The sequence below is a fragment of the Chiloscyllium punctatum genome, chromosome 40, assembly GCF_047496795.1.
Source record: "Chiloscyllium punctatum isolate Juve2018m chromosome 40, sChiPun1.3, whole genome shotgun sequence".
Lineage (NCBI taxonomy): Eukaryota > Metazoa > Chordata > Chondrichthyes > Orectolobiformes > Hemiscylliidae > Chiloscyllium > Chiloscyllium punctatum.
Window position 1 is genome coordinate 13,186,836 of NC_092778.1, and position 26,589 is coordinate 13,213,424.

The window sequence follows — 26,589 nt, forward strand, 5'->3', positions numbered from 1 at the left end:
GAATGGATCAGTTGCAGAGACAGTTAGAGGCAATGAGGAATTTACAAGAGCAAGGGGATATGGATGGCAGTTATAGGAAGGGAAAAAGATTGCAGATATAGTCACAAAGATGGGTTAACTCCAGGAAAGATAAGAGAGGTAGGCAGAAACTGCAGGAGTTGTCTGTGGCTATCCCCATTTCAAACAAGTACGCTGTTTTCGAAAATGTAGGGGGTGATGGATTCTCAGGGGAATGTAGCTCGAACAGCCAAGTTTCTGGTATTGCGACTGGTTCTAAAGCAATCAGGGGAACATCGGGTTCCAAGAGATTGATTATGTGAGTGGACTATCTAGTCTGAGGTACAGACAGATGTTTCTGTGGCCAGCAGCGAAAAATCAGAATGGTGTGTTGCCTCCCTGGTGTCAGGTTCAAGGATGTCACAGAGAGGATGCAGAAAGTTCTCAAGGGAGAGAGGGGCCAGTAAGAGGTCATTGTCCACATTGGAACCAATGGCATAGGAAGGGGAAATGATGAGATTCTGAGGGGAGATTACAGAGAGTTAGGCAGGAACTTTCTGGTTGTCCAAGCTCGTGAGGATAGGAATAAGTGGATAGAGCAGATGAATGAATGGCTGAGGAGCTGGTGTATAGGAGAATAATTCACATTTTCGGATCATTGGAATCTCTTCTGGGGTAGAAGTGACCTGTACAAGAAGGATTGATTGCACCTGAATTGGAATGGGACAAATATACTGGCAGGGAGATTTGCTAGAGCTGCTCAGGAAGATTAAACTATTAAGGTGGGGGTGGGGGGTGGGGGGAGGTGGCTGGGACCCAGGGAGATAGTGAGGAAAAAGATCAATCTGAGACTGGTACAATTGAGTACAGAAGTGAATCAAACAGTCAGGGCAGACAAGCAAGAACAAAGCAGAGAACAAGGTAGGACTGATAAATTAAACAGCTTTTATTTCAATGCAAAAGGCCTAATAGTAAAGGCAGATGAACTCATGGCATGGTTAGGAACATGGGTCTGGGATATCATAGCAATTACAGAAACATGGTTCAGGGATGGACAGGACTGGCAGCTTAATGTTCCAGGATACAAATGCTACAGGACGAACAGAAAGGGAGGCAAGAGAGGAGGGGGAGTGGTGTTTTTGATAATGGATAGCATTACAGCTCTGCTGAGGGAGGATATTCCCAGAAATACATCCAGGGAAGTTATTTGGGTTGAACTGAGAGCTAAGAAAGGGATGATCACCTTATTGGGTTTGTATTATAGACCCCCTAATAGTCAGTGGGAAATTGAGAAACAAATTCGTAAGGAGATCTCAGTTATCTGTAAAAATAATAGGGTGGTTATGATAGGGGATTTTAACAGTATGGGAGTGCCATAGTGTTAAGAGTTTAGATAGACAGGAACTTGTTAAGTGTGTACAAGACAATTTTCTGATTCAGTCTGTGGATGTAACTACTAGAGAAGGTGCAAAACTTGACCTACTCTTGGGAAATAAGGCAGGGCAGGTGACTGAAGTGTCAGTGGGGGAGCACTTTGGGCCAGTGACCATAATTCTAGTAGTTTTAAAATAGTGATGGAAAAGAATAGACCAGATCTAAAAGTTAAAGTTCTAAATTGGAGAAAGGCTAATTTTGACCGTATTAGGCAAGAACTTTCAAAAGCTGATTGGGGGCAGATGTTTGCAGATAAAGGGACAGCTGGAAAATGGGAAGCCTTCAGAAATGAGAGTCCAGAAACAGTATATTCCTGTTAGGGTGAAAGGCTGGTTGGTAGAAGGAATGCTGGATGACTAAAGAAATTGAGGGTTTGGTTAAGAAAAAGAAGAAAGTATATGTCAGGTATAGACAGGATAGATCGAATGAATCCTTGGAAGAGTATAAAGGCAGTAGAAGTATACTTAAGAGGGAAATCAGGAGGGCAAAAAGGGGACATGAGATAGCTTTGGCAAATGGAGTTAAGGAGAATCCAAAGGATATTTACAAATACATTTAGGACAAAAGGGTAACTAGGGAGAGATTAGGGCCCCTCAAAGATCAACAAGGCGGCTTTTGTGTGGAGCTGCAGGAGATGGGGGAGATACTAAACGAGTATTTTGCATCAGTATTTACTGTGGAAAAGGACATGGCAGATATAGAATATAGGGAAATAGATGGTGACATCTTGAAAAATGTCCATATTACAGAGGAGGAAGTGCTGGATGTCTTGAAATGCATAAAAGTGGATAAATCCCAGGACCTGATCAGGTGGAACCTAGAACTTTGTGGCAAGCTAGGGTAGTGATTACTGGGCTTCTTTCTGAGATATTTGTATTATCGAGTCATAGGTGAGGTGCCGGAAGACTGGAGGTTGGCTAATGTGGTGCCACTGTTTGAGAAGGATGGTAAGGACAAGCCAGGGAACTGTAGAGCAGTGAGCCTGACCTCAGTGGTGGGCAAGTTATTGGAGGGAATCCTGAGGGACAGGATGTACATGTATTTGGAAAGGTAAGGACTGATTAGGGATAGTCAACATGGCTTTGTGCGTGGGAAATCATGTCTCACAAACCTGAATGAGTTTTTTGATGAAGTAACAAAGAGAATTGATAAGGGCAGAACAGAGGACGCAATCTGTATGGAGTTCAGTAAGGCGTTCGATAAGATTAGATCTCACGGAATACAGGGAGAGCTAGCGATTTGGATATGAAACTGGCTCAAAGGTAGAAGACTCAAAGGTGGTGGTGGAGGGTTGTTTTTCAGACTGGAGGCCTGTGACCAGTGGAGTGCCACAAGGATCGGTGCTGGGTCCACTACTTTTCATCATTTATAGAAATGATTTGGATGTGAGCTTAAGAGGTACAGTTAGTAAGTTTGCAGATGACACCGAAATTAGAGATGTCGTGGATAGCGAAAAAGGTTACCTCAGATTACAATAGGATCTTGATCAGATGGGCCAATGGGCTGAGAAGTGGCAGATGGAGTTTAATTCAGATAAATGCGAGGTGCTGCATTTTGGGAAAGCAAATCTTAGCAAGACTTATACACTTAATGGTAAGGTCCTGAGGAGTGTTGGTGAACAAAGAGGCCTTGGAGAGCAATTTCATAGCTCCCTGAAAGTAGAGTCACAGGTACATAGAACATGCAACATAGAACAGCGTAGAACAGGCCCTTCGGCCCTCGATGTTGTACCGACCTGTGAACTAATCTAAACTCATTCCACACACTATCCCATCATCATCCATGTTCTTATCCAAGGATTGTTTCAATCTCCCTAATGTGGCTGAGTTAACTACATTGGCAGGTAGGGCATTCCACGCTCTTACCACACTCTAAGTAAAGAAACCGCCTCTGATATCTGTCTTAAATCTATCGCCCCTCAATTTGTAGTTATGCCCCCTCGTACAAGCTGGCGTCATCATCCTCGAAAAAAACTTTCACTGTCTACCCTATCTAATCCTTTGATTGTCTTGTATGTTTCTATCAAATCCACTCTTAGCCTTCTTCTTTCTAATGAGAACAGACCCAAGTCTCTCAGCCTTTCCTCATAAGACCTTCCCTCCAGACCAGGCAACATCCTCGTAAATCTCCTCTGCATCTTTTCCAATGCTTCTACATCCTTCCTGTAATGGGGTGATCAGAACTGCACACAATATTCCAAGTGAGGCCGCACTCGTGTTTTGTATAGTTGCAGCATGACACCACAGCTCCCTCAACCAATAAAACCTAATACACCATATGCCTTCTTAACAGCACTATCAACCTGGGTGGCAACCTTCAGGGATCTATGTACATGGACTCCAAGATCCCTCTGCACATCCACACTACCAAGAATCTTTCCATTAACCCAGTATTCTGTCTTCCTGTTATTCTTCCCAAAGTGCATCACCTCACATTTAGCTGCATTGAACTCCGTTTGCCACTTCTCAGCCCAATTCTGCAGACTATCTAAGTCCCGCTGCAACATTCTTCCACAATGTCCACCACTCCACTGACTTTTGTGTCATCTGCAAACTTACTAACCATCCACCTTCAGAAAGCCAGTTTCTAATCCAAACTATTAAATCACCCTTAATCCCATGCCTCTGCATCTTCACTAACAGCCTACCATGTGGAACCTTATCAAAGGCTTTACTGAAGTCCATGTACACCACCTCAACTGCCCTACCCTCATCCACATGCTTGGTCACCTTCTTAAAAAACTCAGTGAGGTTTGTGAGACATGACCTGCCCGCGAAAAGAACCATGTTGACTATCTGAAATCAAATTGTTGTTCGCTAGATGACTATAAATCTTATCTCTTACAATCCTTTCCAAAAGCTTTCCTACAACAGATGTAAGGCTCATTGGTCTATAATTACCTGGGTCATCTCTACTGCCCTTCTTGAACAAGGACACAATATTTGCAATCCTCCAGTCCTCTGGTACTAAACCTGTAGACAACGACGACTCAAAGATCAAAGCCAAGGGCTCCGCCATCTCCTCCCTAGCTTCCCAGAGAATCCTCGGATAAATCCCACCCGACCCAGGGGATTTGTCTACTTTCACTCCTTCTGGAATTAATAATACCTCTTCCTTACTAACCCTGATCCTTTCTAGTCTAATATCATTCTTCTCCTCTACAATATTCTCCTTTTTCTGAGTGAAACCTGATGAGAAATATTCGTTTAGCACCTCTCTGATCTCCACAGGGTCCACACTCAACTTCCCACTTTTGTCTTTGACTGGCCCTATTCCTACCTGAGTCATGCATTTTTTTTAGATTAGATTAGATTACCTACAGTGTGGAAACAGGCCCTTCGGCCCAACAAGTCCACACCGCCCCGCCGAAGCGTAACCCACCCATACCCCTACATCTACATCTAGCCCTTACCTAACACTACGGGCAATTTAGCATGGCCAATTCACCTGACCTGCACATCTTTGGACTGTGGGAGGAAACCAGAGCAGACACGGGGAGAACGTGCAAACTCCACACAGTCAGTCGCCTGAGGCGGGAATTGAACCCGGGTCTCCGGCGCTGTGAGGCAGCAGTGCTAACCACTGTGCCACCGTGCCACCCACATTCCTCACGTACCTATAGAAAGCTCTATGGTTCTCTTTTATTCTGCCTGCTAAAGACTGCTCATGTTCTCTCCTTGCTCTTCTTAACTCTCTCTTTAAATTCTTCCTAGCTACTCTGTAACTCTCCATCGCTTCATCTGAACCATCTCATCTCATCGTTACAAAAGCCTCTTTCTTCCGCTTAACAAGAGATGCAATTTCTGTAGTAAACCACATTCCCTTACCTTATCACTTCCTCCCTGCCTGACAGGAACATACTTATCAAGGACACGCAATATCTGTTCCTTAAACCAGCTCCACATTTCGATTGTCCCCATCCCCTGCATTTTGCTGCCCCATTCTATGCATCCTAATTCTTGCCTAATCGCATTATAATTGCCCCAGCCCCATCGGTAACTCTTGACGTGTGGCATGTACCTATCCCTTTCCATCACTAATCTAAATGTAACTGAATTATGGTCACTCTCTCCAAACTGCTCACCTACAACTAAATCAACACCTGGCCTGGTTCATTACCAAGCACCAGATCCAGTGTGGCCTCCCCTCTTGTTGGCCCTTTGACATACTGTGTCAGGAAACCCTCCTGTACACAATGGACAAAAACTGATCCAACCAATGTACTAGAGTTATGCATTTCCAGTCAATATTGGGGAAGTTAAAGTCCCCCATAATGACCACACTGTTCCTTTCACTCCCATGCAGAATCATTTTGCCAATCCTCTCCTCCACCTCTCTGGAACTCTGCAGAGGCTTATAAAAACTCCCAGCAGTGTCACCTCTCCTCTCCTGTTTCTAACCTGAGCCCATATGACCTCAGTAGACGAGTCCTCATCAAAAGTTCTTTCAGCCACCGTTATACTATCCTTGACTAACAAGGCCACACCTCCCCCTCTTTTACCACTTTGCCTGTTCTTAATGAAAGCTCTAAACCCTGGAAATTGCAACATCTATTCCTGACCCTGCTCTATCCATCTCTCCAAAATGGCCATAACATTGAAGCCCCAGGTACCCATCCAGGCTGTAAGCTCACTTACCTTATTTCAGATACTTCTGGCGTTGAAGTAGACACACTGTCTGCCAGCATATTCCTCTGACCGTGAAATCCTGACCATGCCCTCCCTACTCTTGTTCTCCTGTGCACTGGAACTATACCTCAGATTCCCACCCCCTTGCTGAGTATTTAAACCCACCTGAATAGCACCAGCATATTTCCCACCCAGGATATTAGTACCCCTCTGGTTCAAGTGAAGACCGTCCTGTTTGTAGAAGTCCCACCTTCCCCAGAATCAATGCCAATTATCCGAGTACCTGAAACCCTCCCTCCTGCACCATCCCTGCAGCCACATGTTCAGTTGATATCTCTCCCTAATCCTTGCCTCGCTATCACATGGCATGGATAACATACCAGAGATAACAACTCTGTTTGTTTTAGCACTCAACTTTCACCCTAGCTCCCTGAAATCTGCCCTACATTCCTATCCCTCTTTCTACCTATGCCGTTGGTACCTACATGAACCATGACTTGGGTTGATAGGTAGCCAGGATAGCGAAGAAGGTGTCTGGTATGCTTTCCTTCATTGGTCAGAGTATTGAGTACAGGAGTTGGAAGGTCATGTTGCAGCTGTACAGGACATTGGTTAGGCCACTTTTGGAATATCACGTGGAATTCTGGTGTCCTTCCTATTGAAAGGATGTTTTGAAACTTGAAAGGATTCAGAAAAGATTTACAAGGATGTTGCCAGGGTTGGAGGATATGAAGGACAGAGAGAGGATGATTAGGCTGGGGCTGTTTTCCCTGGAATGTCAGAGGCTACGGGGTGACCTTATAGAGATTTATAAAATCATGAAGGGCATTGATAGGATAAGTAGACAAAATCTCTTCCCTGGGGTGGGGGAATCCAGAACTAGAGGGCATAGCTTTAGGATGAGTGGGGAAAGATGTAAGAGACCTAAGGGGCAACTTTTACATGCAGATGGTGGTATATGTGTGGAATGAGCTGCCAGAGGAAGTGGTGGAGTCTGGTACAATTGCAACATGGATGGGTATATGAATAGGAAGGGTTTGGAGTGATATGGGCGGGTGCTGGCAGGTGGGACTAGATTGAGTTGGGATATCTGGTCGGCATGGACGAGTGGACTGAAGGGTCTGTTTCCATGCTGTACATCTCTATTACTCGATGACTCTAATCGATTTATGGATGACATCAATGCTGAGGTCTGCTCGGGAAACCTGTAAGCTCAGTTTTCCTCACCACTCCCCTCCTCCCCTCCACCCCAATACCACACCAATCCAGTGATGTTGGGGCACTACAAAAAGCAAATGTAACCATACTGCTAACCCACTGTACCCAGGACATTGGTGCCCACTGACGGGGGTTGAGAGTTGAGCAGTTGTGAGGATCCCGATGGCATTGGTGAGGAGACCAGCAGATATCACTGTACCTCACTGAAATGCTAAATCTCTCAATCTTTACAGAGATAAAACAGAATGTTTACATCAGACCACATGTAAAACTCCAAAAATTTAAGGAAAGGTTGATCCCTGAAATACATCTTTTCAAATTCCTATCTAAGTGTTTGAAACTGGATTTTGAAGTAGTAATGCATTTATATTTGATTTAAGAAAATAAATACAGCAACACATGATCTGTTACAGCTACATGCATGAGATTTTGTTGAGAATCTCTTTTGTGACTTATTGTGTACGGTGTCTCAGGAGATCCACTTGCAAAATGTTTGCATTTGCTCCAATTTCTTGTAATTGTGACACTTGCTTCTAAAAATGTTTTACTTGACTCACAATCCCAATCAAGACTTTGGGTAATATGCCCTGTTGACAGAAAGAAGAGTATTCTCTGGCTCATTGTGTTCCAACGATCCCATTCACTGAAAGTCAAGACCAGTTATCAGGGCCCCATGCTGAGGTGGGACACCATTGGAAGTGAATCCTTGGGATCGGAGGCAGCGTGCTGAGATGCGGACAGGATAATGATAGTGAATTGGATTATTTTTATTTTTATTAATGTGATTAATTGAAATTAACAAGCAGCACATTTAAGTGAATTAAGCCAAAATTATCAAATGGGATGAAACCAAATCTAATGGAATATAGTTTATTATTTATAACCATTCGAGAATACCTGACAAAATTTAAGAGTAGAATATCCATCAATAGTTAAAGGTTTGCCTTGAAGCCCCAAGTGAGTAAGTTATCCATCCATTGGGCGAAAGTATCTTTTGAGATTTGAAGACTCTTAATACAGCTAAATATTTCAGTGAAATTATCTTGTTTTAATAGCATTCAGGTCCCTCCCAATTTGCAAATGTAGGCATTAACCCACTGTACAGATTCCTCCCAGTTTCATGCGATGCTATGCTATTTAACATTATTCCCTAATCATTCAGTAAAGAGGTCTTTGTGGGTTTTTATCTCGTCAGTTTATTTGTCATGTTTTATATTCATACTGAATATTCCTTTCAACTCTCTCTTATTCTTTCAAACATTAAAGAATCCTTTGTTAAAGCTTCATCAGATGTTTCGTTTCTCTTTCACTATGCAGGTTGCTTATTCTGGTTTCTAATGGTATCCAGATGATAAGGATCCTGGCCATCTCTTATTAGTTGGATGAGATAGTGTCCTTACCCCTGAACTCGGAGGCCTGGGTTCAAGTCCCACCTGCTCCTAAAGTGTGTAATAATATCTCTGAACAGGTTGATTAGAAAAGTAGGTTAAAAAAAATTAGTTGGCTGAGGGGCCCTCTTGTGGCGCAATGGGGGTGTCCCTATCCCTGAACTGAGAAGTCCAGATTTAAGTCTCACCTGCTCCAGAGGTGTATAATAACATCTCTAAACAGGTTGGTAAGACATATAGGTTAAATAAAAATAAAAGGTAGATAAGTGATCCTCTTGTGGTGCCATGGCAATGTCCCTAACCCTCCTGCTCTAGAGGTGTGTAGCCCTGTTGATGATACCTTCTATCACTTTACAAATGACTGAGAGACGACTAATGGGGTGGCAATTGGCCGAGTTGGATTTGTCCTGGTTTTTGTGTACAGGACATACCTGGGCAATTTTTCCACATGGTCGGGTAGATGCCAGTGTTGTATCCCTACTGGACCAGCTTGGCTAGAGGTGTGGCTAACTCTAGAGCACAAGTCTTCAGGACTCTTGCTGGAATGTTGCTAGTCTTTGCAGTATCCAGTTTAATGATTGGAGACATGTTCGAACTGACTTCCTTTTTTCAGTTTCAGTCAGGATTGATTCTCCTGCTCCTCAGATGCTGCATGACTTGCTGTGCTTTTCCAGCACCAGAATCTCGACTCTAATCTGCAGCATTTGCAGTCCTTACTTCCTCCGAGTTAATTCTCCCCGATCAATTCAATTTCAGAACAAAACAATTGCCATTTTTTAAAAAATGAAAACCCCACACAACTAACTTGCCAGTGGTCCATCCAATCCATGTCTTATTAAAGTGCAAATGATTATACAAGGTGGGGTAAATGCCTCTACAGGACAGGTTAACTGCAATTGTACAGTGCTGGATTCCCCGGACCTTATTGCAGGCTACTCACACCCATACCCAGTGACACAGCCTGTGAAGACTCTTCTCCAATTCTATCCTCATCCGTTTGTGCAGTGGCAGCAGCTGAGCATCTGGCTGTGAATATCAAATCAAAAAGTGCTGTTTGTTTCCTCAGAGGAATAATCGTATTTCTCCCAGTTCGTTGTGAGGTGTCCTGATAAAGGAACTGCGCTCCAAAAGCTTGTGATTTCGAATAAACCTGTTGGACTATAACCTGGTGTCATGTGACTTCTGACTTTCTCCACCCCAGCCCAACACCAGCACCTCCACATTATAACCTTAAGAAAGGTCAGCTAATTTTAATTAGTGTTAGTGCCTGTAAGCAAGGAGATGAACAGGCAGCACAAAGTTTGCATACTGTCTACATCACCTTAACTGAGTATGGTCTAATCATACATTGAAATTCTCACTAACAGACATTATCCAATTTTTAGCCTGATTTAACTGATGTCAGCATCTCATAAGACACTTGAACACGCTCCAACTTTGAACTGACCTGCTGTGCTTTTCCAGCAATACACTCTTTGACTGTAATCTCCAGCATCTGCAGTCCTCACCTTCTCCAACTTTGAACTACCCTGGATCATAGATGTTACTTAGCTCATTTCATTCTCCCTTATTTTCAGATATTAAATAAAAGGGCTATCTTCAACGCACTTTTGAGTTTGATATTATTGATTGAGCTGCAAATCAGCAAGGTTTTCATTAAAACCTAAACAGTTTTCACATTATTGACAAATCCCACGAATGATCACTTACATCTTTTTGGGGGGGTATTCAGGTCGATTTGATTGTAGATTGTATTACAGAAGCTAAACCTCACTGTGAAGTAGTTTTTCCAGGTGATTTCCTATGCACCTCAGCAAACCTAGTGCACGAAGAGGAATCCTATACATGGGCACAGAAACCTTCAAAGTGCAACAAATATCAAAAGATATTTTGTGAAAGTGAACTTATTGACAGTGCGATCAGGCAGTAGGGAGTTAACTGCTAATCTGAAAAACCAGCTATCTCAAATAGAAGGAATTCATCTTCCTTCACAAGAATGTACATCTGAATGAAATGTGGTTGTTGTTATGATAACATTTTTTGGGTGTTACTGTATAAAGTTGGATCAAGAAGACAAAAAGAAAGCAATTAGCTTATTCTAAGTAAACAACTAACTTGTTTCAAGTGAAAACCATCAATCTCTAAATTTTAATCCATTTATTCTTGTTTGCTCACTTACTTCATAGTTGAAGTAGTTTTTGGAATATACTTGCCATATTGCTGTAAAAAAGTTATCAATCTTTTCTCGGCCTAGCATTTTTCTTCTGGGTTGCTTGGAAGAAAACGTCCTGGAGACTAAGTATGTCCGTGTTGTTGCCCCTCTGGCAATCCTGGGGATTTGCCAACATTATCCACTCTCGTTCTCTCCTTGTGGCAGTGAAAATCAATAAAAACTTAGAAATGCCCTGAACTGGAGAGCCGTCTCGCTGATTTTTCCATCTGGGACTGAAACCAGGCCTGAGGCCCAGGGATGGATTGTCTCAGGCCTCACCATTCAGGCCACTGGCCTCCTGCTCCCCCAGAAACTGGTCCCAAAATGAGGTCAATTTCAAATTGGATATTGAACGTTATGGGGTTGGAGGTATTCTCATTGTGTCTGTCAGACCTCCTTGTGAACAAGCAGTAACTAGTTCAGGATGACCAAATCCATGCAACATAAACATTAATTATCTCTGCTGCAGCATTGCCCACTTCCAATGCACCTTAATGCCAGCACCACTGAAACCTTAATCTGTATTTCTTTCAGATTGACCCTCAGTGACTCTAATATTCTCTTTATTGGCCTTCCATTGAGTATTCATGATAGACCCTAAAACTTGTCAAAACTTAAACCATCTCATCTTGCCCTGAACCAAATGTGACAGACCTTATTTTTTGCTGCCTATCTTAACTCTCTGGCTTTAAAAAACATTACATTGAAATCCTCTTGCTCACCTTATCATTCTTTGACAGCGATCTCCATCTTTACCATCCCGCTCTACACTATACAACACTTGGCCTAACATGCATCGCTTGATTTTACCATTAGTGGCAGAGTTTCCCAAATTAAAAATTAAGCACTTATAATTTCAGTTAAATGAAGCTTTCGTGAAAAAAAGTGTCAATTTCCTGTCAGCTGCAAGCCTACAGTATCATATAAGACTGAAATATGAAAAAGCAATTTGTCTCGTGTTGAAAGTTCCCTCCAACCCAGTTTCACACTTCAACAAAGAAACTGCTCTCCACAACTCACAATCCTGTCAAGGAACTTTATCTGAGGCTGAAGGAAACTGTCATTTAAAAAAAAAGGTATCATTTGGTAGTAATTCTCCATTTCAGTTTTAAAAGTATCCTCAGATATCTTTGGCAAAATTGCTGGGTTTCTTTAATCACAATATTTTCAGGAGAAGGGTTGGACTCACCCTGAGGATTTCATGATAGCATGAAACAGAAAGAAGTTTCTCAGAGTTGATTCGCTATTATTGAAGTAGTTAGCCATGGTTCACATCTTCTCAACTGAGTCAGAACGTTGTAGATTTGAGTCCCACTTCACATATGGACATTCCCAGTGAGTACTGAGGGAATGCTACGCTACTGACAGTGCCATCAGATGACAGATGAGGTATTCAAACTAAGGGCCTGAATGTTCTCTCAGGTTAACATAAAAGCTCTCGCTATGCTATTCAGAGATAAAGCACAGGAGTTCTCTAATACATCCTGGTCAACATTTACTGTTCGACTCAACACACCAAAATCGCTTATTATAGTCACAATCACAATGCTGTGTGTGTGAAAACTGGCCATTTTTTATGCATCACAATTAAAAGTGCTCGTGAGCTACCAAATGCTTTGAACATCCCAAGATCATGAATGTTGCCACATAAATGCAGTTCTTCCTATGTTTACATAGCCAAATAACTCATCAGTGATTTTTGGATGATGTTGTCAAGGGGGAGCAACTCAATGAAAAACAGAAGGAGGCCAAGAATAGATCTTCAGTTTGTGGAAAATGTTTAAAAAAACCATTGCAAATGATTCTTTGAAAAGGATTGGATATATGAGAATTGAATCAGATGAATGCAGCTCCATCAGGGAGAGTGGTAGTGAAGTGGCAACATCACTGGACTAGTAATCCAGAGCCCTGAGCTAATGTTCTGGGATTATGGGTTCAAATCCCACCATGGTAGATGGTGAATAGTCAATAAAAGAAGACATCTGGTATGACAAGTTAGCCTAGCAACAATTTTTTTAGATTAGATTAGCTTGTGTAACCACTGCTGATTGTCATAAAAAACCTTTAGAGAAGGAAATCTGCCATCCTTCCCTGGTCGGGCCTACATGTGACTCCAAACTCCCAGCAATGCGGTTGGCTCTGAATTGCTCTATCAACAAATTGTCCAGCAACTCAGTCAGTCCAAGGGAAGTTAGGGCAACAGAAATACCCACATTGAATGAATGAAATAAATACATAGAAAAGGCCATGGTAAAGGGAAGAATTATGTGGTTGATAGTAGCAGGCGGCAGGTAGGTTAAGATGGATGAGTAAGGGTAATTTACCATTGACCCAGTCACATAGGACGTCACTGTAACTTTGGTAAGGGCTGTTCCAATGCTTTTACAGGGCACTGATTGGAGCAATTCAAACACAAAGCTACAGAGAAAGTTAGCAACAATTTGGGAGGATTTTAGAGAGTCAAGGAAGGTTAGACCTGGATGGTCAGATGGCTCAAGGTCAGTTTTATTGAGGAATGGGATGATGATGGCAGAGCTGAAGATGCAGAGAACAATACTTAAAGCACTGACACAGTTAACCACATCAGCTAATGGGAAGGACCCTTGAGTAGTCAGTGGATCCATGGCAATAGGGTCAAAGGAGCAGGAAAAGACATGGGTCATAGGAGAGAACCTAGAAAAAATTGACAACTCATGGCTAAGGAGTCTTAGGGTAAGTTAGGCCCAATGTGCTAGGGAAAGGCAGGGTAATGGGAAAATTAGTGCATCTAATTATCTCAACCTTAATGACAAAGAAGACCATTACTTCATCAACTGATCAAAAACATTTTCACTCACTCCCTAAACCCTAGACAGTTCTTCAATCAACCCCCAACACTCTCTTACCTTCCCACTGCACCTTCATATACAAATATAGGAAATGCAAAGTCTGCCATTTCATCTTTTCCCCATCATCATCTTGAGCCTCAAACTCTCCTTTGGGCTGAAACAGTGATGCAGTTCAGTTCATTATCCATTTTTGCTGCTTAGCATGCAGGTCCCACTGTACTGGAGGGATCAACTGCATATTGGGTCATCATTTGGTTGAACACTGTCAGCCATGTGGAAAATTACATGTTGAGCATCTTAAAAAAAAAGGGTAATCACATTTTTAAAAAAACCTTTGAAGTAATTCAAACATGAACAGGATGATTTGAGGTGCCATTACAGGAAGTGTCTCTGTTCTCTTTTTAACAATGTTTATACATGAGAAATACTGGTGCAAGGAATTGGGGGAATGAGAAATGACATGAGGGATCAGTGATTAAGGTGTACCTCTGATGGCCAGTGTCATAAACATGTGGAATCTCTTTCCCACCGGATAGAAAATCAAATCATTGACAAAGCTTGTCTGCAAAGAGATTAAGAACAGTTGGGTCAGAATGTCTTTTTGAAGGGAAGTTGCTTCAGGGTTCAACTGATTAAATAATCTTCGAAAGATTCAAGAAGAGATTTGTCATGAGATTTGATATAAGCAACCTTTGATATAAGCAACATAAAGTGTGTGAAGGAGCGTGATGTTTGATGTGTCTTCAGATACTGTTACCTGGTAGGGTGACAAAACATCTGAAACCAATCCTTCTAGCTCAGCGAGCAAACCTACATCCAGAACCTCAACCTGAGCTACAAATCTTCGCAAAACTCACGAGCTGGAAAGCTGAATGAGAAGCTGCAATGGCCAATCACTCATAAACATTAACAAGTGACTCTCCATCTGCTCAACTGTTAAGTATCTTGTGCTGTCTTGAACTATACTGTTATAAAACATAATAGGAAAGGCATTGGATGTTTGCCATTATAATTTTCTGTTTAACACTCACTCTGGTCTCTCTGAACAAATCAGAGCATAACCACTGCTTTTATGGACAGCAGATGACAATGTTGCTTTTCCACTTGCCATTTAGACCTCCTCTTCACCTATCTGTTGTTTCTGTATATGCTCCATTAACCTCCTCACTGACACCACAATCCCATGATATTTAATCTTTTCTGCTCTCCATGCTATGACATACCTTCCTTTTTGTTTTAATTCTCAATCCCCCTTTCTCTGCCTTGGCACTTGTTTAAAACATTTATATCTTTAACCTTTTCTGACGGAAACATCAAACTGAAACATGAACTCTTTGTTTTTCTCTCTCTCTCTCTACAAATGTTGCTTGGCTCGGTGAATATATTCAATACATCTTCTTCTCATTCTTGCTCCTCAGTGGAGAGACTGTAAGAGAGAAGGCTTTCCTTTTCTCTGTCAGTCCCTCAGAACTAGCACAGAAACCCTACAGTGTGGAAGCAGGGCATTTGCTCCAGCACATCCACACCAATCCTCTGAACAGCATAACGATCAATCCACTCCCTCTCCCCCAGCTTATCCCTATAACCCTACATTTCCCATGGCTAATCCACCCAGCCTGCACATTCCATGGGCACTTTGGGCAATTTAGCATGGCCAATCCACCTACCTGCACATCTTTGGACAGTGAGAGGAAACTGGAGAACCCAGAGGAAGCCCATGCAGGCACGGGGAGAATGTGCAAACTCCACACAGATAGTCACCCAAGGATAGAATCAAACCCAGGTCCCTGGTGCTGGGGGGGGCAGCAGTACTGACCACTGAGCCACCATTTCCCCTCCCCAACTAGGATGATGCTTGCTTCATTAATGTGGAGAGGCTGCTGTGCTGTGGATAACACACGGGGGCTTTGGCTTCAGTCCCTTCCCACCAGCTGGGGGCGCAACGGGTGGTCTACAGGTTGATAGCCCAGCCACTTGGTTACAGTAACATACCCAACAAGTGCCGAGGTGGCACAAGGATGTGCAGCTTCAGGCCCACAGGTAGGGATGACACCATTGCACCACTAGACCAACTCAGGATGGGTTGAAAAAGAGTGGAGTTGAGAAACGGAGAACAGAAACCAAGGATTTGCAATCAAGGGTGTTCCTAGAATAGAGAGTGGTTTTGGCAGACAAGAGCAGGACCTGCTTTCTGGGTCCAGGCAGATGTACCAAAGAATGGGCTTGAGGGAGAGGGGATGATGGCCAAACCAGAGGAGTAGCCCATGTGAAACAGAGGTTAGAATAGGGATAAAGTCTTCAAACCTCCTGATGAGTGTATGGTTGAGCAGATGAACTGCATGGCAAATGATGGCTAAGGATGAGACAGTTTATTGATGAAGAAGATAGGAGAGAAGTAAACCCAGGGGAGCGAGAACGAGGGAGAAGAGTAGAGATAGATATCGAAATCACTAATGACTTGAAGTCATTCCATGCAAAGGCTGAGCCAGGAAAAAAGTGAGAATTTTTCAATGAGAAATTGGTCAGGCTATTCCTGTAGGCAGTGGAGAAAATTATTGTAAAGGACAAGAACATGGGAGTTGCCCGAAGGGGGAGAAGGTATTGGAAGGATTGGGTCTGATGTGTGGCCACATTACCAACAATGCAGCAATCCAGGACAGGTAGTTGATGGAAGGTGTAATTGGGCTCAGAAGTTTCAGTCAGCTGGAAGGCACATCTCCCATCAGCTAGATTTCATTAGGACCATGTGAATCCAGAACAAGCTCATGGATGGCACGGGTCTTCATCTTGAATGAATGGACAATCTGGACGGAGATATGTAGAGGGGCAGGAAGAGTCGATCTGCTGGCAAATGCCAAAGGGTCATCACTGGGAAGTTGATGGGAACACCAAGAGGGGAGGAAAGATTAGCCCCCAGTGGGGTTTAAGGGATGAATCATTGGCTGGGACAATTGCAGTTTGTAAAGAGGCAGTGATGAGTGCTTTGATGGGACCCGTGGAGGATGTCAAGAGAGGCAGAATTGGAAGTTGTAGGCATATCAAAGAAGGGGTTATACCTGAGAAGGTGGCAGGACAAAGAGCACTGAATATTAGAGGGGGGGGAATTCTTCAAGGGCAGAGAAACTGAGAACTGAGGAACAATAGCTGTGATGACAAGGTGGAAGGGTCTAGGACAAGTAAAAAAGAAAGTAAATAAGGAAGGAGAAGAGGGGATATGGACATTATAAGAGGTTTTTATTAACCCACTGCATTCCCATTTATCTTCCTTCCTGCTGCCACAAAATTATTTTCTAACAATCCTAATGACCTTAACCTGGACTTTTTGTAATAGGTGATGAGGAAATGGGTAATATTTTTCAAGGGTTTTTGGTATTGCTGAATAAGGAAGGTTGAGTTATAAAGAAAGACTTGGACTTTTTTCACTGGACTGTAGGAGGCAACCTTATAAAAAATGATAAAATAACGAGGGGTATAAATAGGGTTAATGGGAGTTGTCTTTTCCCTAGGATGGGGGAATTTCAAGACTAGGGCATACCTTTTTAAGGTGAGAGGAGACAGCTTTAATAAAGACATGATGGGCAAATGCTTTACACAGAGGGTCATTCACATGTGGAATGAACTTCCTGAGGAAGTGATGGATGTGAGTACAATTACAACATTTAAAAGATATTTGGATAAGTACAGGAATAGGAAAGGCTTGGAGGGATATGGACTAGGAGCAGGCAGGTGGGACTAGTTTAGTTTGGGACTATGCTCAGCATGGACTGGTTGGACTGAAGGGTCTGTTTGTCTGCTGGTGAATGTGGTACAATCCATTTAAGGCAGTGTGTCTTAGCAACAAGCACTCTCAGCTGAGGGATATACTGCCAAGTTTCATAGCAAAGGTCCTGCAATCTGTGCTTCATCCTTAATACTCTGTCACTGTGCAGTCATTTCTCAAACTTCCGTAGCACCAATTATCTTTCAAACCATGCTAAATTAGCAAAATTTCCCTCTGTAAGATCATGTTCAATTGTCCAACCTCATCTCACAAAGCCCTGAGAGTGTGACTCTTTCAGTCCAAGGATGAATTTGAACTCAGATCCCTTCGTGAATGAGTTCCTGTTTCAGCCAACTTCTGTCTCATTCCATACCTGAAACTGTCACTTTGAAATTAATGCCAGTTGAATTGATCCAATTAAGTAAATTGCAGTAAGTATAAACTTAGAATAATTTATATGATTAAAGCTTGTTAAGGGAAGAGAAATGTATTGTGTCCTTGGAGCAACATGGCACTGAGAGGAGCCAGTGTACTGCAAAATGTAGCATTGAACCAGGCTGTAATTGGATCAGAGATATGGTCGGGAGAGGTTGGCCCATATCAGATGCCAGTGCCTAAGGATGGGGTGTATACAGCCTGATCTGTTGGTGACTGGTGTCCAAGGTGCAGGTCCAGAGGAGTAAAAAGCAAGCTACAGTTGCCAGGCGCCCATGTGGACTTTTGTGTCAGATAATCCTCAGTCTTCAGGTGGTAGTGCTGAGTGGATAATCTACTTTGGCCTCCTCGAATGGTCTCCAGCATCAGAAATGCCAGCCTTTGGCCAATTTGATTCCCCGTGATATAGAATCAATGAATTCTTACAGCCTGGAAAGAGGCCATTCAGCTCATTGAGCCTGTACTGACCTTCCAAAGTGCATCCGACCCAGACCCAGGCCTCCTCCCTATCCCCAAAACCCCATATTTCCCATGGCTAATCCACCTAACTTGCACATCCTGGACAATATGAGGCAATTTATCACGGCCAGTCCACCTAACCTGCACATTGTTGGTCTGTGGGAGGAAACCAGAGCACCTGAAGGAAATTCACATAGACACAGAGAAAACATGCAAACTCCACACAGACAGTCACCTAAAGCTGGAATCAAACCAGGGTCCCTGAGGTTAACAAGCAACAGTGCTAACCACTAAGCCGCTGTGCTGCCCAACATAACTTGATACTTAATGATACTTAATTGCTGAATCCCCCACCATCAATATTCTTGGGGTTTCCATTGACCAGAACTTCAACTGGACTCGCCACTGAATACGGTGGCTACAAGAGCTAGTCAGAGGCTACGAATAGTGTGGTGAGTAACTCACTTCCTGACTCCCTGAAGCCTGTCCACCATCTACAAGATGTTGAGGTCAAGAAATACTTGGAGGTACTGGATACTGCAAAAGCTTTAGGTTCTGACAACACTCCAGCAACAGTAATGAAGACATATGCTCCTGAACTTACCTCTCCCACAGCCAGCTGTTTCAATACAGCTACAACACTGGAATCTAACTGACAATGTGGAAAATTGACCAGCATGTCCCATACATAAAAAAAAGGACAAATCCAACCATCAGTCTACTCTCGATCATCAGCAAAGTGATGGAAGGTGCCACCAACAGTGCTATCAAGCAAAACTTACTGAGCAATAACCTGCTCAGTGACGCCCAGTTTGAGTTCTGCCAGGGCCATTCTGTTCCAAAGCTCATTATAGCCTTGGTTTAAACATGGACAACAGAGCTGAGTTCCAAAGGTGAGGTAAGAGTGACAGCCCTTGACATTTGACAGAGTGCAGCATCAAGGAGCCCTCGCAAAACTGGAATCAATGGGTATCAGGGACAAACACTCTGAAAGTGAGATGAGAGCGATAGCCCTTAGAATTAGTATTAGAACTAGAATTAGAATTAGGTTTATTGATATGTGTACTCAAGTCACAAAAACAACAAGAGTACAGTGAAAAGTGGACACTGTTGCCAACACATGGCACCATCACTGGTACTAAGTGACTAGGTACAACTCTTAGGTACAAAACATACAGAAACTAAAGAAAAAAAGTTGCACTACATTACAGACGTACATAATACAAGTTATGTAAATAAGAAGCAAAGCTAAAAACGTAGGCATTACAATCTTCCCTTAAGGGCTTCCACGTGGTCTCACCGGGCTCCACCAGTCCCCAACCAGTAATCATCTTCGCTTTGGGTCTGCTGGCCTCCCCCTGCTTCAAAACAGAAAAGACAGAAAAGACAGAAAAACACAAGAGAGATTGAAAGAAAAGAGGAAAAAAGAAAAGGAATGGATGGAGTGGATGAGCTCTGTTTGGAGCGACTGAATCACAAGGCATGTCTGTGAAAGGGACCTTTTATCAACCATATCTGGGAATGAGCAACAGGAACTCCTCTCAGTGCAATACCTGACACTCGACAGCCCTTGACATCAAGGCAATATTTGACAGAATGTGGTCAAAACTGGAATCAATGGGTATCGGGGGCAAACTTTCTATTGGTTAGAGTCAAAGCTGATACTTCAGAAGATAGTCTGGGTTGTTGAAAGATGGTCATCTCAGCTCCAGGACATCTCTGCAGGAGTTCCTCAGGGTAATAACTCAGGCCCAACCAGCTTCAGCTGCTTCATCAATGACCTTCCTTCCATCATAAGGTCAGAAGTGGGAATGTTCACTGATGATAGCACAACGTTCAGCACCATTCATGACTCTTCAGATACTTAAGCAGTCCATGCTCAAATGGACCAAGATCAGACAATATCCAGGCTTGGATTGACAAGTGGCAAGTAACATTCGTGCCACACAAATGCCAGGCAATGACCATCACCAACAAGAGACAATCTAACGACCATTCCTTGACATTCAACGGTATTACCATCACTGAATCCCCCACCATCAACATTCTTGGGGTTACCATTGACCAGAAATTCAACTGGACTCACCACATACTCACACCTACAAGAAGAGGTCAGAGGCTTGGGATACTGCAGCGAGTAACTCACCTCCTGACTTCCCAACGCCTGTCAACCATCTACAAGGCAACAGCCAGGAGTGTGATGGAATACTCCCCACTTGGTTGGATGGCTGCATCTCCAACAACACTCAAAAACTTGACACCATTCAGGACAAAGCCGCTGCATCATTGGCACCACACCCACAAGAAACCTCCCCCACTGATGCTCAATGGCAGCTGTGTGCACTGTCTACAAGACGCACTGCAGAAATTCACCAAAGATCCTCAGACAGCACCTTCCAAACCCACAACTACTTAGAATTAGAAGGACCAAGGGCAGCAGATACATGGGAACACCACCACCTCCAAGTTCCTCTTCAAGCTACTCACGATCCTGACCTGGAAATATATTGTCGATCCTTCACTGTTGCTGGATCCAAATCCTGGAATGCCCTTCCCTAAGGGCATTGTGGGTCAACCCACAACAGGTGGATTGCAACGACTCAAAAGGGCAGCTCACCACCACCATTTCAAAGGGCAACTAGGGACGGGCAATAAATACAGGCCCAGCTAGTGCTGCCCATATCACACGAGTGAACCTTTTTAAAAAAAAAATCAACATTTATGAGCTTCTCACCACCCACTAGCGATAACGATTAACAGGAAAATGCGACTTTTTGGTCTCAATGTTTCACCCAATTTCTCACCATAGTCCACCCTATGAAGATTCCACCCAATGAAACACATGTTTACTGCCAATTCCATAAATACTGGCTGCAACTAAAAGAGTTGAGAGCAACTAACAATGGATTGCTCTGTAAATCTGCAGCTTATTTGCAAGCAGAGTGAAGACAGATGTTTGCAAAGAGTCCAGCGTGGACTCTAGCATGTTAGCAGATGTAATAAGTATTTTTAACTGAGTTCAAGAACAACAGGGGCAAATCTTCCCACAAACGGGGCCTGGGACCGCAATGCGTAATTAAACCACACCAATCGTTTTTACTGCAGGCAAGATGCCAACATGGTGCTGTCCTGCTGAGTTGAATGACAGTTGCGTGCAGCCAGAGCTATCGATGCTGTTGGGTAGCAGCACGCCTCAGCAGGGATCCCACATTCCTGGGAAGCCAGTTAAAGCCAGCCGGTCCCTCTAAAATGCCTAGTAGATTCTGCCTGGAATAGATGCTGGACCTGTTTGTGGAGAGAGAGTTTGAGCAAAGAAGCATACAATCCCTGTGGTTTGGAAGCAGGCTATTCAGCCGATCGAGTCTACACTGACCCTCCGAAAAGCATCCCACCTAAGCTCACACCCCCTCCATACCCTTCCCCTGTGACCCCACATTCTCCATAGCTAATCCACCCAACCTGCACATCCCTGGACACATTGGACAATCTAGCATGGCCAATTCACCTTCCTGCACATCTGTGGGGCAGGAAGGAGACTGAATGATGAGACAAGAAAGGAGCTCCAAGGCTCTCTGACACTGTATTGGAAACCAGAGGAGGCAATGGAGAGGTGTCATCTACCTAGATGGCCTCACCCATGGTGTGCAGCATGTTAACATCCTCAGTGCATACCACACAATAATCTAGTCCATATAAAGAGCTACCTCACTCAAACACATTACACCAAACTCATTGACAACATGTTACAGCTCTCTGGAGGCAATATGATTAACCAATAGGTATGGCTGCACATCCATATCCCTGGTAAGAAGGCAGTGATTGGTGTCTAATATTAAAGTTTTTAAGGATGGATCAGTTCTTGACTGACTGGGAATGATGGGGCTGAAACCATTGACAATGGCAATGTCCTTGTAGCCCATCCTCCTCCTGTTTCATTTCCAATAATCCTTTCCCCAACCTTTTCCGCTTTACAAACAGCTGATAGGGTGGGCCTGCACTTCTTGCCTCCTCACTCATACATTCCCCTCCCATCACCACGAAATTATCCTCGTGCCTTTCTCTTTGCAGATACACAAGAAGTGGAACCTCACCAGACAGTGGCGGGAGAGCAAGGGAACAGCGAGACAATGCTGAAGAACCAGCACTGACACTCAGCCTCACATCCATAACCACCAGTCTCAGAATCTGACACGAGCGGGTACTTTCAGGAGCAGCTTCAAGATGGGATCAGCACTTGGTGAGGCTCCTGCAATAGGGTTAGGCCTGTAGTCAGAGCAGGCCACAAAGTTGCGGATGTTGGCCAGCTCCATGCAAGGTGAGATAGCACAGAGGTTGTAATGCAGAGGGTTCAGAGTGAGCATATTGATGGGGTGAGTACTCACAGTGAAACACTTCACTGATTAGCTGGCCTGGCAGGGAGCTTATGTTAAACAGCATGGGCTGTGGAGAAGCCAGGCACCAACTAGGCACTGAGCCTTCAGCAGTGGCTAAGCAGTGGCCAACTTCATGAGAAGGCTTACAGACTCAGACACGACGCGGGTGTATTAGCTTCCTTTGCTGCCTGCAATAAAAGCCACTCAGTGTTATAACACTTACTGGATTCTCAGACCTATTGTCATTCAGGCCCAGTTTCTTGCCACTGTGGCTACTTAAAGTAGCACTTGCAAACTCTTACAATAGTCCAGTAATCCAGGAATGGACAATTGCTAAGGCACTGCTCTAGGGAACTGTGAGCACAAACCTGCTGGCTTCCCTCAGAAGTCAGCATTGGTCAACCCCACCACGTGTTGGCCATTAACCAGTTTGCCCAGACTGTCAGCTCCCATAGCAGGGTAACTACTCAAAGCCAGCCCAACTAGAGGCAGGGCAATCCTTCAGGACTATCTGCAATCTCTCCCAGTGAAAGTCAACAGTCAGCTGACAGCCAAGCTGCACCCACTGGGTTGCACTGTGTATTGGGATTTGTCACTTCCCTGTTCAGAGGATCTGTAATTCTGAACTATTTAAAATGCTCTTCCTTTTTATAAACGGACAAACATTTGCTCTTTGGCGCCCCGAACCTTGATGCACTTTCCTGTCAACTCCTTCGATTCCCAGTCAGTCAAGAACCGATCCATCCTTAAAAACAGTCACTGACCCTGCGCCCACCACTCTCCCTGGGGAAGAGAGTTCCACAAATGAGTCTCCGAGAGGAACAGCATAAACTTATCTCTGTCTTAAATGGGAGGCCCCTTGCTTTTAAACTGGGTCCACTAATTCTAGTCTCTCCCAGGAGGGGAAAAACTCTCTTCAAATCAAGTCAAGTTCCCTCAGGATCTGATCATTTACTTTTATGTAACAAGCAAAAAAAAAAGCACAGACAATAGATTCAAAACTATTTCATTTGTTTCACAGATTCGAACCTGGAATTTTCACGGCACCATTTGTTAATCTCTAGACAAAGATCTTGACAGAGCCATATGCTCCAAATTCTAGTTTTATGTAATGCATCGACAAAATGCCTTGAGCAAGGGCTTAGACAGCTCGCAAAAAGTGACAAATCCAATAGTTTCCTGCTGGCCTGAATTTGAGATAAACAGGGAAGATGGTTGAGATAACGTGGAGTAGGGCCACATGGCTAGCAATCCAGTAAAACCTCTTACAATAATTAACTTCTAATTGAATTAGGAACTTACTTGGACATTTTTCCTTCAGTGAAATTATTGAGTTATAGCCTTAAAGAGCTAGGCCAGTGGAGAATCTAAACAGAAGACAGGGCTAAAGATCCTCAACTACTTATAACCATCACCATGAGAGAGACAATATGATCATTACACAATTGTAATGTATTACATGTGCGATTTCAGAGGCAGCTTTTCATAAGGCCATTGGTTATATACCAGTTAAAGACAAAATCTGGGAAAGAAGCTGAACTGCTGATTTAAAGCAGCACAATTCTGTCTTGGCTGAAGGCAGTCTACCTATACCTTCAAAACAGGAGTTTACAATCACAATCTGGACACCAGAATAACAATTAATAATTCTACATAAAATAATCTTTAGAAATCGCCATGCTGTGAATACTTAGGTGGACCCTTTGGATTATCATAGGCCCACGATCTCAAACATTGATGTACAGTTTGTGTGAAGAAATAGCAGTATTTAAATGTCAAATCTGCTTTACTAATACATTATAGCTGTGCCTATAACCAGAAAAAGTATTTGATATATTAACTTTGATAAAAACAAACAATTAGAATTGTTTCGGTGGTTCTTCTCAATCTGAGAACAGCACTCAGTGCTGCCTTAATGTGAAGGTTTGAAACAAAAACAGAAATTACTGGAGAAACTGAACAGGTCTGGCAGCACCCGTGGAGAGAAAGCAGAGTTAACATTTTGAGTCCATCATGATGTTTCAAGCCCCTTGGGTCACCGGATTTGAAACGTTGACTCTGCTTTCTTTTTAGAGATGCTGCCAGACCTGCTGAGCTTCTCCAGCAATTTCAGTTTTCGTTTCACATTTAAATAAACGACACTGAGATGCCAGAATGTTGTAGTGCTTCATCCCCTAGCACTAAGACAAGCTCATTTTGAGAAGCATGAATTAAAGCTGTTTAAAGTGAGGACATTTTACACAAACATTATTATTAGATTTAAAATTCAAATCTTGGAATAAATTATGCAACGTTAACTGAAGGGTAGAACTCATTGATTGGAAGCAAATGATTTGATTAATTTTGTTCCTTAAATGGATGAAATACAATGAAGAAGAGCTTCTTTTGGGTAGAATTGACAATAAAGAGTGTTGTATTCCACACACTTAGAAAATGCATGGATCTAGAATAGAGAGAGACTGGGCAGAATGTTATTGGGGTCTGAGGTATCTTGGATATTGCATGACTTATGGCAGAATGAAATGATAAGTGAGGAGTTGGCCTTCTCATCGCCAGGAACAACCTTCATCAACTTTTCTGCTTTTCACAAGCGGCACTGAGAGATCGTGATGGGGCAATGGCGAGTTGGCAGTGATTGACGATGGTTATTGATCGTTAAATGACTTGCCATCTTAACAAACAAACGTGATGTCAGGAAAACTCAACAAAAGAAACCAGTGTTAGCACTTGGTGGATTCGGCTCACCATCCGCTCTGAATGACCTCCGTGTAGGAAACCAGGCACCAACATCCCAGGGGATGCCCCATAGGCAATGGCATCATGGACCCCAGGTCTACAGGTCCAGTATGTGCCAGCCTCTGAGAGGCGTGTCTTTGATCTGCTGACAGGTCACTTCTGCAGTTCAGTGCTGCACCTTGAGCTGCACTAGTAACTCTCATTGGCAATGCTGCAGCAAGCTCAGTGTGCACCCAGGAACATACACCCAGCACAGGGACTGCACCATGCTGCAGCTTTGGGCTCTTCATTTCCTGTCATAGCACCCAATCTCTCTCAGCCTATCTCGATGCTTATCGCATCACTGCCTTGCATTGCCTTTTTGCACTTTTCCCCCAACCCAGAGATACCATACTCATGTTACTGCAGTTTTGTCTTATCTTTTAGCACAGACACAAAGCCAGGAAACTTGCTCTGACTATCTGATGATCACAGTTGTGTCTAGGGAGATATTCTTTGCTTAGGGATTCCTGACACTGCAAGTCAAGGGCAGCCTCTAGTCCTACTCCAGCCCTGCTCAGGGTGATCAGAGTCAGTAACCTCTCCTGGTAAACGATGAGGAGCTGAATGTCAGGCAGCTCACCAGCTGGCTTTACTCTTTCTGCTCTACTGGGAGCTGTTTGCCTCCTGGAATAAGAGAGAGGCAAGTATAACAGAAGATGAGGGTGGGTCATACAGTTATTACTGTTGGTGCACGTGGGGACATGTGAGTAAGCAGCTCGTGCAGAGAGTACGCAGGGGTTGGGGCGGGTGAGAGTGAGTGGACAAAATGTTGCAGACAATAGTGAGAGTGATAGAGCATGAGCTTTGGTGGGAGATGGATACGGTACCACAAATAAAGTAAACGTGAAGTGTTGGAGAGAAGATGGTGGCACTTATGCTGGTGGAGTGGAGAAGGACATTGACCTCCTTTCTACAGTGCTGGGCATACAGCCAGAAACCAGAGGCTGCTTTAATCTGGCTTGAACCTCAGACCAGACTGGTATGCTCCAGTGCTGTGGCCTCCTCTACTGGTCACTAGGGAAAGAGGAAGTCTCATAGTGACACCACCTTGTCCAGCAGGAAGGAGCTAATTTCCCCCT